Source organism: Balaenoptera borealis (genome assembly GCF_965194805.1).
Source record: "Balaenoptera borealis genome assembly, contig: HAP1_SCAFFOLD_2684, whole genome shotgun sequence".
NCBI classification, from domain to species: Eukaryota; Metazoa; Chordata; class Mammalia; order Artiodactyla; family Balaenopteridae; genus Balaenoptera; species Balaenoptera borealis.
Window position 1 is genome coordinate 1 of NW_028121689.1, and position 11,013 is coordinate 11,013.

Sequence of the window (11,013 nt, forward strand, 5' to 3'; positions counted from 1 at the left end):
CCAGTAACCAGTGACCTCTGTACTGGACACGTGCGCCGTTCAGCTGCAGCCACTCAGACATCCTCTAGTGTTGTCTCCTCATCCCTTGTACCTGCAGTGGATGCTTCCTCTTCTCTGACCATGTCAGGTAAGAAAAGAAACTTTGGAAAGTTTTGCGTTCGATTTCTTTTGCCCCTAAATTGAGTAGGAGATTCAAAATAGCATGGAATAATGAGGGAAAGTATTGAACTACACGTCTGGAGACCTAATTTCACTTTTGACTTTGACGTTTACTATCTGTGTGACTTTGGACAAATCACTGGCTGTCTCACAAAGCCTGTTGCTTTCCTTAACTGTTACGTTAGGATACCACATTGGGTTGATCACTCTGATCCCCTTCTTTTCCAGTATTGAGCCTTAAAGGGTACCCATGTAGAAAACGAAATCAGACACTTCTCAAGAGTGTTTCAACAGAAACACAGAAAAGCCAGGGGACATAGAAAACTAGCAATATATACCAAGATGTTTCATCTCTAATGGTCTCCCCTCCACTAGGATTTCGACTAGTTGAAAAGAGAGAATAGGGAGAGAGGATGGAGAGTACTGGGCTCTACAGGGAGGCACAGAGTCGAGCGTAAGGAAGTTTAGGACGGTTTTCATTAGCACAGGCCAACAGGCACCAAGAGATGGGAGAAAATGTAAGAATGAAGAGGGAAAGCATAGAGGAGCTCTCAAGAAAAACGGAGTTTGCAATGGAATGCTGATGGGAACCAAAGATTTTCAATTAAAGCAGAAACAGCACAGAGGGAAACCTGCTCAGAGCAGGGCAAAACCAAGTTGATGGTAGCAAACCCTTACATTAACAGACTTAAGAAGGAAAGTAAGGCCAGAACAGGGGATCACCGGGAAAGGCAGCTTATCAGAAAAGTCATACTCCGTTTTCTTTCTTTTATTGCCTCTCTGAATACAGTTGGCCACTTGACAGTTTTGAATATAAACATTTTAGAAATACGTTTTAGAAATGATGCCTCCTATAAACAAGCAACCACAGTGGTTATCTAGGGGGCTGCTTTTCAGTGTTTTATTCTTTCTAATTTTTAAACTAGGTAGACATTTCACCAATTCAACATTTTAAGTGATATCTTCTAAATTGAATCAGAAGGACTATTTTCCTTGGTGTGATATGTAGGTTCTAAGGCAAGGCTGCTTTTCATTTTTACAGTTATTTCCTTCCTAACACAGAGAGCACATTGATCAACAGCCATCGTTCGCTTGTAGATCTTAGCTACCGAAGAAGAAGAAGAAGAAGAAAAAGTCAGGCCCCACATCTCTAATTCCCCCCACTTAGGGAATTCCCTGGCGGTCCAGTGCTTAGGACTCGGTGCTTTCACGGCCAGGGCCACGCGGCGCGGCCAAAGAAACAAAACAAACAAACATCCACGTTTATCGAAAACCATATTGTGGAGTCCTGTGGATTTTCTTACATTTGAAAATCTTTTTTAATTGGATTCTAGGCATGATGGTTTTTTGAGGTTTTGGGATGCCATCTTCTTGGATGCTGAAGATGATTCTAATCTAAGTTCTAGGATAAATCCAAAAACCTTCCTGATACATTTTAAGCTTCCTTTCTGCTTATTATATAAGCTATATTCATTGAAATATATATTTCTCCTAGGCTTAATACCTCTTACTTGCTGGGTAAAAATATGAAGGAGCACAATAATGAAACTCTTTTACACTTATTATTTTGCTGTCTGCTTCGTACCGGTTTTCATTGAAATACTTGTCTATATGTGTTGTGGCTACCTATACATGCACATTTATTGCATTCTGTTGCTTGTTATGCATTTTTTACTGACATACCTTCTCTGTCTGTATGCATTGGCTAGGAATTCATTCACCTCTATCACCTCCATCGTGTCTTCTGGTTAATAGTATTCACTAAAATAGAGTGGGCAAAATTCACTTTCATAATATTGCATGGATGGTACAGAATGCCATTTGTTAGTAAATTCATTAGGCTTCGATACTTGCCACATACCCCAGTTTTCATTAATATCTATGGATTTCTTTTTCGTTAACGTAATATGCTTGTCATGATTTTTCTTTGTCTTTCTAGAACTTATTGTATCTTCCTCCATATAAATCATACGCAATAGATCAGCTTATTCATCTATTAATTATTACTGCTATTATTATTGGTGGTGGTGTTATAACCACTTTACAGGTGAGGAATCTGAAGTAATCAGATAACTCTTCCCTTTCCAAAAGCACTTAAGAAATCCACTTTCGGGTAATCATTTTGAGGTAGGATGAGAAACCAGGCTTGAAGAGGGCAAAAATGACTCTTTCAATTCACCAGTTGGACTGAGCTGTACGTCACCTCTAGGTAATAGCGTGGGAACTGCACAAGCAAAGGGAGACACTGAAGACGACAATGGTAACAGCCGTACTGTTTTCTAATGGACAAAAAAAATGCCTATATTATAAGTTCTATTTCTCCTGCTTTCTGGCAGTATCATGCTCAGAGTGGAGTCCTGGCAAGGAAGTCAGGATACTTAGGTTCTGAAACCTGGTAATGATACTAACATAATGAGAGAACTTGAACAAGTCAACCCGACCTCTCTGAGCCTCAGTTTCCTTACTCACGAAATGAGACTGAGAACATCGAAGTTCTCTAAGGGCCTCCTAGTTCTAAAATGCTTCCAGTCTAGGAAATAGCATAGAAGTCAATACGAGTGCAGGCTGAAGGGAAAGACAGGGCAGGGAGAAGGTTGCTTCCAGCCTAGAGAACAATCTCTGAACCACACCACTTGGCTCTTCTGCCCGTCTGTGCCCAAGATGGGAGCACAGGCAGTTAATAGAGAAGAGTGGAAAACTGCTCAGTCCTTACAGCCATCATTAACTGTCTGATTTTGGGTTTCTCAGGAAGTAGTGATAGTAGAGGTGTCCTGATAGCAAGAACCTTCAGATGATGCCGTTCCTCAAACGTAGTGAGAATTTCTCAACCTCCCTGAGTTTTTCATGACCCTCTTGTTCTTACAGAAAATTTCCAACATCCATCTCTACTTGGAACTCTAAATTCTCTGCAGCATTCTCCTCCTGTGGTGAGCAATGCAACTTCCCTAACACGAAGTGTCTGCAACTTCTCCAGAGTCTCTGCCCCTGCCGTCAGTTCGGCATCGGCTACTGGTACCCCTTTCCAGACACTCATGGGTAGTGCCTACCTTTACCAACATTCTAGCACGACTATGTTATCTGGAGTTACTGACCACAGCCAGATCTCCACTTCAGCTGCTTCCTATCCAGGTGTTCTTGAGTGGGACATCACAGCAAGCACTGAAAAGAATTCTTCTTCACTCGGAGACTTTACTCTGGCACTCACTGACCGCCACACAGCTGCCTCCTCCATGTTTCTGGCAGCCCAGTATGATAAAACTTCAGACGCCAAGAACATGGTCCCTCTACATCCATCGCTTTCTGCCAGCCTTGCTCAGGGAACACCATCTCAGATTCCAAATCAGGGGCAGAGCCGCCTGCCACTTCCCTGCCAGGAAGGGAGCCAGGTATATTACTATAACCAAGGCACACTGGGGTCTTTACTGTATGGAGAACTTGGCTCCTGCCCGCAATCCTACGGCTCGGCGTCATACACAGGAAGTCGGGCCTCTGGGCAACCAGAAATGGGAATGGGACCGAAGGAGATTCAGCCCACAAATATCCGACCACCAGCTTCCACCTCTGCAGTCTGCCACCCTGTGTCTGCTCAACGCATCACAGAAACAAGTTTTCAAGGTGAGTATAACAAACGCCAGAGAAAGTTGAAGAATGAGGTCGGCATTCAAAAATGGGGTCAAATCGACAGCTGGGAAGGGGTGTAGAGGCAGGTAGAATTCAGATCCTGAGCCTTTAATAACCACTACCTTCGCTCAGTGCCCTCTGTTTTTAGACTCTCTATGAGAACACCTAGGGCTTCCCTGGTGGCGCCGTGGTTAAGAATCCGCCTGCCAATGCAATGCGGGGGACACGGGTTCGAGCCCTGGTCTGCGAAGATCCCACATGCCGTGCAGCAACTAAGCGCATGTGCCACAACGACGGAGCCTGCATTCTAGAGCCCGTGAGCCTCAACTACCGAAGCCCACGTGCCTACAGCCCATGCTCCGCAACAAGAGAAGCCACCGCGATGAGAAGCCCGCACACCGCAACCAAGAGTAGCCCCCGCTAGCCGCCAACTAGAGAAAGCCCGTGCACAGCAATGAGAGACCCAGTGCAGCCAAAAACATAAATACGTAGAATAAATAAGTTCAAACAGTAAATAAATACATAAACATAAATTACAAAAAAAAAAGAACACCTAATGCAGGTGGGACGGTGGGAGGGCCACTGTAGAGGTCATCTATGCTACATGTACAAGAACCCCGAGAGCACACCAATCGGTACCACACTTTTCACTGCTGTAGCCGATCGTTCCCCCTGTACTGCCACACTGTAGCACTCCCTTCCCTCATCTACTGCTATAGTCTCTTCGGAAGGTGTTTCAGAACTCTTGTTATGAGAGTGCCAGTTGAACTGTCCTCACTTCCTTCATTTATACCAGGATTGAAGACCTTGTGGTCCGAGATCCTGTCCAGAGAGCAAGCAGGCTAAGACTCTGTCTTTGTTGATGTATTTCATCAGCAAGGGCTCTACCCCCTCTCCTAGTTCATGGTGTGACGTGTTCTTGGCCTCTCGGGAAAGTGGGGAGAATGGAAAGGACCCTATATGAGAATGCTAGGCTTTGTAAAACATTTCAGGTTTTTAAAAATAAGACTCATTTTGTATTGGACTTATAAACAGTCCTATGAAATACAAAGCGAGCCGAGAATCAGCGACAGGAAAGGCTCACCAGTAAGAATTACAACAGTCACCGCTTACCTCGTAGCATAGGGCACTGTCCGTGATCCTTAAGAAGAGTTAGTAGAAATGCCTTGCCCATCTTGCCCCTGAACCCCTTGAAAGGTACACGACTGCTGTGTTGGTGTTTAGGGGGAGCATCTCACTTACCAGGGACTGACTTCTCCCTTGATCCCTTTGTAGGGATGGAGACCTCCCCCCTGGTGATGAAAAATTCCCTGGGATTGCAACCTCCAAGCCAGACGTTTTGTGTGACACAAAGTCAAGAACTCCCCAAGTCCTGCAGTAGCAGAAACAGCCACATACTTGAGAGTAACCCACCATCTGAACTTGGGGACATTTCAGTGACAGCTCCAGTCCAGAGTGCCAGGCGTCTCCTGGCCCTGCCTCCAGCTCCAAGCCAGGGACAAATAGAGAGTAAGCACGTGGATGATATCAAAACCAAGCTTTCAAAGCCTCTGGATGCCTACCAGATCCCAACAGAGAACCAAGATCCTCCACTACTCCCTTTAGGAATCCCTGATATTCACCAGCCGCTGGCCTGCACCGATCCCCTCAGCCAAGAGGAGCAGCCTGGTTCTGAAAATGCTGATCTGGGAGAGAACAGCCGGAGTCGTCAGGACCTAGGGACACTTGAAAATGGGATTGAACCTAGCAGTGGTCTTGCAGACATTACTACACTGGCGGAGGATATTCACCTTCCCCAGCTCTTTAATCCTTTGAAAGATCTTGATCAATCCCAAGGTCCCAACGTGATCAAAGCTAAAGACACCAGAGCCATTAAGGTGAATCAGGTGCAGGAAAAGCCAAGTGTCATAAAGGTTCCCTCTGATCAACCCAGGAAGAACAAACAGAAAGCCTCTGAGCCTATCAGTGGCGCTCCCAAGGCCAAAATCCAGCCAAAGAATCCAGAGTGCCCGTTAGGGGGAGAAGTGGTTACATGCCACGCTGCAGTCAGTGACAGGGCTCCTGTGAACACGGCCAAGCACTCTCAAGGCAAACCTCAGAAAGCTGCATCCAGAAAGATCAGCAAAACTAAGAGCCACGGGCAGGAAAAGACCAAAAGGACCAGAGGGAGAAACAAGGCTGAGGAGAACAAGCAGTCAGGGAACAAAGTCAAGGCAGAAGAGAAGCCAGCAATCCCCCACACGAAGCGAAAGGAACACCAAACTGAGCTTCTCCAACAGAGCTTTCAAAAGCCTCGAACCTCCCTTGGCGTGCGCATGCTGGAGTCTGTGAAGGTTCTTCATGCGCTGGGGAAGAAGAATGAGACGAAAACTGGGCTCTCTTCCTGTCGGCTCTTGGGAAAGTCAAGCAACCCCAAAGACCCCCAGCCACCCCCAGCTATCCAGCCATGGCGGCATACCCCACGTGAGGGGAAGGGTCCTGAGAAAACGCAAGTCCAAGCCCAGAAACCAGACAGCAGTGCTGAAACAGAGTGTCCGTCTCCAGCCCAGTATGAGCGGCCTCCTCCTGGGAAGGTCAAGTTGATACCTCTGCCTTTTTCTGCCTGGGACAAGCCTCAAGCTCGACCCGCTCCTCGGAGGCCACAGTCTCTGGCCTCACATCGGCCTGCTGGGGCTTACCGTGCCCAGCCTGGTTCTACTGACTCAGCTCAACCTGCTGCAGCCAATTCATCCCAGCCAGCTCCTGCCTCTTTGCCAGGCCCCGCCAAACCAGCTCAGCCAACTGTGACCAACCCAACCCAACCGGCTTGGCCCAACCATACCCAGCCTCGTGTCCCTCAGTCTGCTGCTCCTAGGCCTGCACCCTCCAAAACTTCATCTGGCGCTCCTCTCCAGCGGGAGCCTGTTCCCCCTGCTGTGAATAAGCGCCAGTCCCCACCCAAGCTCCAAACCCACTTTCTACTCCAAGACTTCAGCAAGCAACGAGTTCCATGGAGGGAACCCAACGTGCCTGAGCCAGTCATGTCAAAGCCCATCGAACAAGAGCAGAGGCCAGAGCGAGAGGCCATGAAGAGGCGGGCTCAACAACAACGGGAGAATGCTGCCAGATACACCTCTTCGGGCAAGCTGCAATTTTTCACCGAGAGGGAAAACGAAATGGAAATTGCCGACTACTACGGATACGTCAAGTGAGAGCTGCTAGGATTCTTGGTGCCACCTTGGCTACCAGCTGTTCTTCCATACACAGGTAAGACAGGTATAGAACTGAATAAGTAAATGGAATACAATTAATAGACGAGTAACAAACCTTTCGAATTTTCAGATGCTGCTAACTGGGGCGTGAGAAAGGAAGGACTGAAAGTTGGATGGGAGAATGAAGGAAAGGGGTAAAAACTGAGCAAAGAGGAAGGAACTTGGCCCAGGGCTAGGAAGGCCAAAAGAGACGTATGGATTTAGGAAAGGAAGCAGGAGCGAGGATGAAATGGCAGAAGTAAAAAGCAGGGTCAGAGGTCTGGGTTGAAAGAACACAATTGGAGTAGAGTTGAAGGTGACAGAAGATGAGTCTAGGTTTACTAGGAGAAATAGAAAAAGTCTCTCGGGGACGCTGGCCTTAAGTCTCACAACCACCAGATAGGTATTTCAGAAAACAAGAGGTTCAGGACACATCTCTGAAAGGTCTGAGTTGCCTTATTCAGGTGTGACTGTAGTGGGGGAATAGGGAAATCTACCAGAGAAGTGGCTAGGGCTCAGAGTTATCCTAGGGGCAGCTGACGACAGGGGCAGAGCCAAGGGAACTGCTGGATCAGGAGGCCCACGAACAAAGCAGGGGCATAGCCGCCTGTCACTTCCCTGCCAGGAAGGAAGCCAGGTATATTACTGTAACCAAGGCACACTGGGGTCTTTACTGTATGGAGAACTTGGCTCCTGCCCGCAATCCTACGGCTCGGCGTCACACACAGGAAGTAGGGCCTCTGGGCAACCAGAAATGGGAATGGGACTGAAGGAGATTCAGCCCACAAATATCCGACCACCAGCTTCCACCTCTGCAGTCTGCCACCCTGTGTCTGCTCAACGCATCACAGAAACAAGTTTTCAAGGTGAGTATACAGACGGCAGAGAAAAGTTGAACAATGAGGTCAGCATTCAAAAATGGGGTCAAATCGACAGCTGGGAAGGGGTGTAGAGACAGGTAGAATTTAGATCCTGAGCCTTTAATAACCACTACCTTCTCTCAGTGCTCTCTGTTTTTAGACTCTATATGAGAACACCTAGGGCTTCCCTGGTGGCGCCTGCCAATGCAGGGGACACGGGTTCGAGCCCTGGTCTGCGAAGATCCCACATGCCGTGCAGCAACTAAGCGCATGTGCCACGACGACGGAGCCTGCATTCTAGAGCCCGTGAGCCTCAACTACCGAAGCCCACGTGCCTACAGCCCATGCTCCGCAACAAGAGAAGCCACCGCGATGAGATGCCCGCACACCGCAACCGAGAGTAGCCCCCGCTAGCCGCCAACTAGAGAAAGCCCGTGCACAGCAATGAGAGACCCAGTGCAGCCAAAAACATAAATACGTAGAATAAATAAGTTCAAACAGTAAATAAATACATAAACATAAATTACAAAAAAAAAGAACACCTAATGCAGGTGGGAAGGTGGGAGGGCCACCGTAGAGGTCATCTATGCTACATGTACAAGAACCCCGAGAGCACACCAATCGGTACCACACTTTTCACTGCTGTAGCCGATCGTTCCCCCTGTACTGCCACACTGTAGCACTCCCTTCCCTCATCTACTGCTATAGTCTCTTCGGAAGGTGTTTCCGAACTCTTGTTATCAGAGTGCCAGTTGAACTGTCCTCACTTCCTTCATTTATACCAGGATTGAAGACCTTGTGGTCCGAGATCCTGTCCAGAGAGCAAGCAGGCTAAGGCTCTGTCTTTGTTGATGTATTTCATCAGAAAGGGCTCTACCCCCTCTCCTAGTTCATGGTGTGAAGTGTTCTTGGCCTCTCGGGAAAGTGGGGAGAATGGAAAGGACCCTATATGAGAATGCTAGGCTCTGTAAAACATTTCAGGTTTTTAAAAATAAGACTCATTTTGTATTGGACTGACAACAGTCCTATGAAATACAAAGAAAGCCGAGAATCAGTGACAGGAAAGGATCACCAGTAAGAACTACAGCAGTCACCGCTTACCTCGTAGCATAGGGCACTGTCCGTGATCCTTAAGAAGAGTTAGTAGAAATGCCTTGCCCATCTTGCCCCTGAACCCCTTGAAAGGTACACGACTGCTGTGTTGGTGTTTAGGGGGAGCATCTCACTTACCAGGGACTGACTTCTCCCTTGATTCCTCTGTAGTGATGGAGACTTCCCCGCTGATGAAAAATTCCCTGGGATTGCAACCTCCAAGCCAGACAGCTTTCCTATGGAATGACAGAGAACTTGTCAAGGTGAAACACCAGTCTGCGGGAGAAAGGGAGGAAGAGAATGATGGAAATCGTTTCTGGGAAACTATTTTTACATTATGTGTTGTTTGTTCCCGGTAAATAAACTGAAATCTTCTTAACAGTACAACAAAATCTAAACCACTAAAGCCAACAATACAGGAGTATAACGTTCGAAAAAAATTTCTTTGGCTGCGCAGCATGTGGGATCTTAGCTCCCCAACCAGGGATTGAACCCACGCCTGCTGCATTGGAAGCGCAGAGTCTTCACCACGGGACCACCGGGGAAGTCCCAGGACTATCACTTTTAAAGGAGAAGGTACAAACCCCTCGGTTCTATGAACTGGAGATTTTTAGTAAGAAGTCAATATATTTGTTGTTAGGCACATTTTATGTTAGGCTGTCTCCCTGCACAGGATGCAGGCGCCTTGAGAATGGAAGTCATATCCCTCTATAGTACGTCCCTCTTCTTTCTGCTTTGCAGTTTGCTGCTCCACTTGTTCAACCCCACCTAGTAATAACCTATACTTCCCTTGTTCCTGTTTTCCCATCTGGAAAACAGACAAAAGGCAACCAAACAACGCAAAGGTCTCAACAAATAAGGGATATCCAAAACCAGAGATGGCCAGAACTTCTGTACCCCTGATGAAATAGTCCTCATACAAAACCTGATAATCAAATTCCTTAATGCTAGGAATCACAGTGAAAAATAGTATCTGAACTGACTTCTGTCAGATGAGTGAGAACTAAGGTTAATTCAGTGTATCTGAAGCATAGAAAGTGAGGGCAAAAGTGGCACAAGATGGGGCTAGAGAAGCAGAGAGGATTCTAGACCACGCAGAGTCTTAAAGGCCAACAGTGTGTTTTCTATTCTCAAAACAATGCTTGTGAGCGATGTTTATGAGCAACGTTCCAACTTGCTTTGAAGGTTTCTTGTGTGAAGAGTGGATTGGAAGGAAACAAGATATATGGACACCAGTTAGGACCTAATCGCAACAGACAGGCAAGTTCAGTATTAGGAAGTTGAGGAAGAGCTGGCTGACAGATTCCAAAGAAATTCAGGAGATGAACTGAAGCGGGCTTAATGGGGTAGGAGATGGAGGAAAGGAAGGTCTTAGGGAATTCAAGGGTTTACTGCACACATGAGCAAAGTCTCAAAATTAATCATTTGAACGTACAGAGGCGGATCTCCCAAATGACACCGGTTAGGAAGCAACGGTACGCCCTTTAGAATTCCTAGAGACAACACAAATCAACTGTTTCGATGGAAAATTCGGCGGGACTCTTGATTTCCATGGGAATACAGAGAAAAGAGACACTGATCTGGCTTGCAGGTATATTTAGGAAGTTGTTAGCCGGACATCACCTACTAGTATCATGTAAGTAGGCCGTCCGAAGTAGGAAGCTTAGGGGAAAAACCTGGAGGAAAACTTAAAAGCTTAAGCCACACCTCTACACTACACCACCTTTCACAATTTCTTCTCAGATAAGCATCATCCCCATCAGTGAAGAAACTCGTACCTCATAATAGGAAAAACAGGCCTAAAGATTCAATGTGTGTCTTGGGAGGTCCCATCTATGCGATATCTTCCTGGGACCAGAAAAGGCCCCAGGAAGATCCATCTCTGCACCCCTGAAAGCTTACCACCAAGGAAAATGACTAGGTCCATAGATTTCCTCCCTCAAACCAGCTTACCTCACACATAGATCATTAGCAACTCCGCCCTTACTCACATTATCACAGTCACAAGAGTGGTTAGGGAGAAAAGCACTAACCAGGGGAACTAAAACAGA

General features: G+C 46.9%; 1 pseudogene across 1 annotated transcript; it reads left to right on the forward strand.

The window, feature by feature from the left end:
- Positions 1 to 43: 43 nt before the first annotated feature.
- On the forward strand, positions 44 to 6,971 carry LOC309622430 (uncharacterized protein C2orf78 pseudogene; annotated as a pseudogene). The gene is made up of 3 exons: positions 44 to 127; positions 3,025 to 3,774; positions 5,056 to 6,971. The product of its transcript is annotated as an uncharacterized protein C2orf78 pseudogene (transcript).
- The last annotated feature ends 4,042 nt before the right edge of the window (positions 6,972 to 11,013 follow it).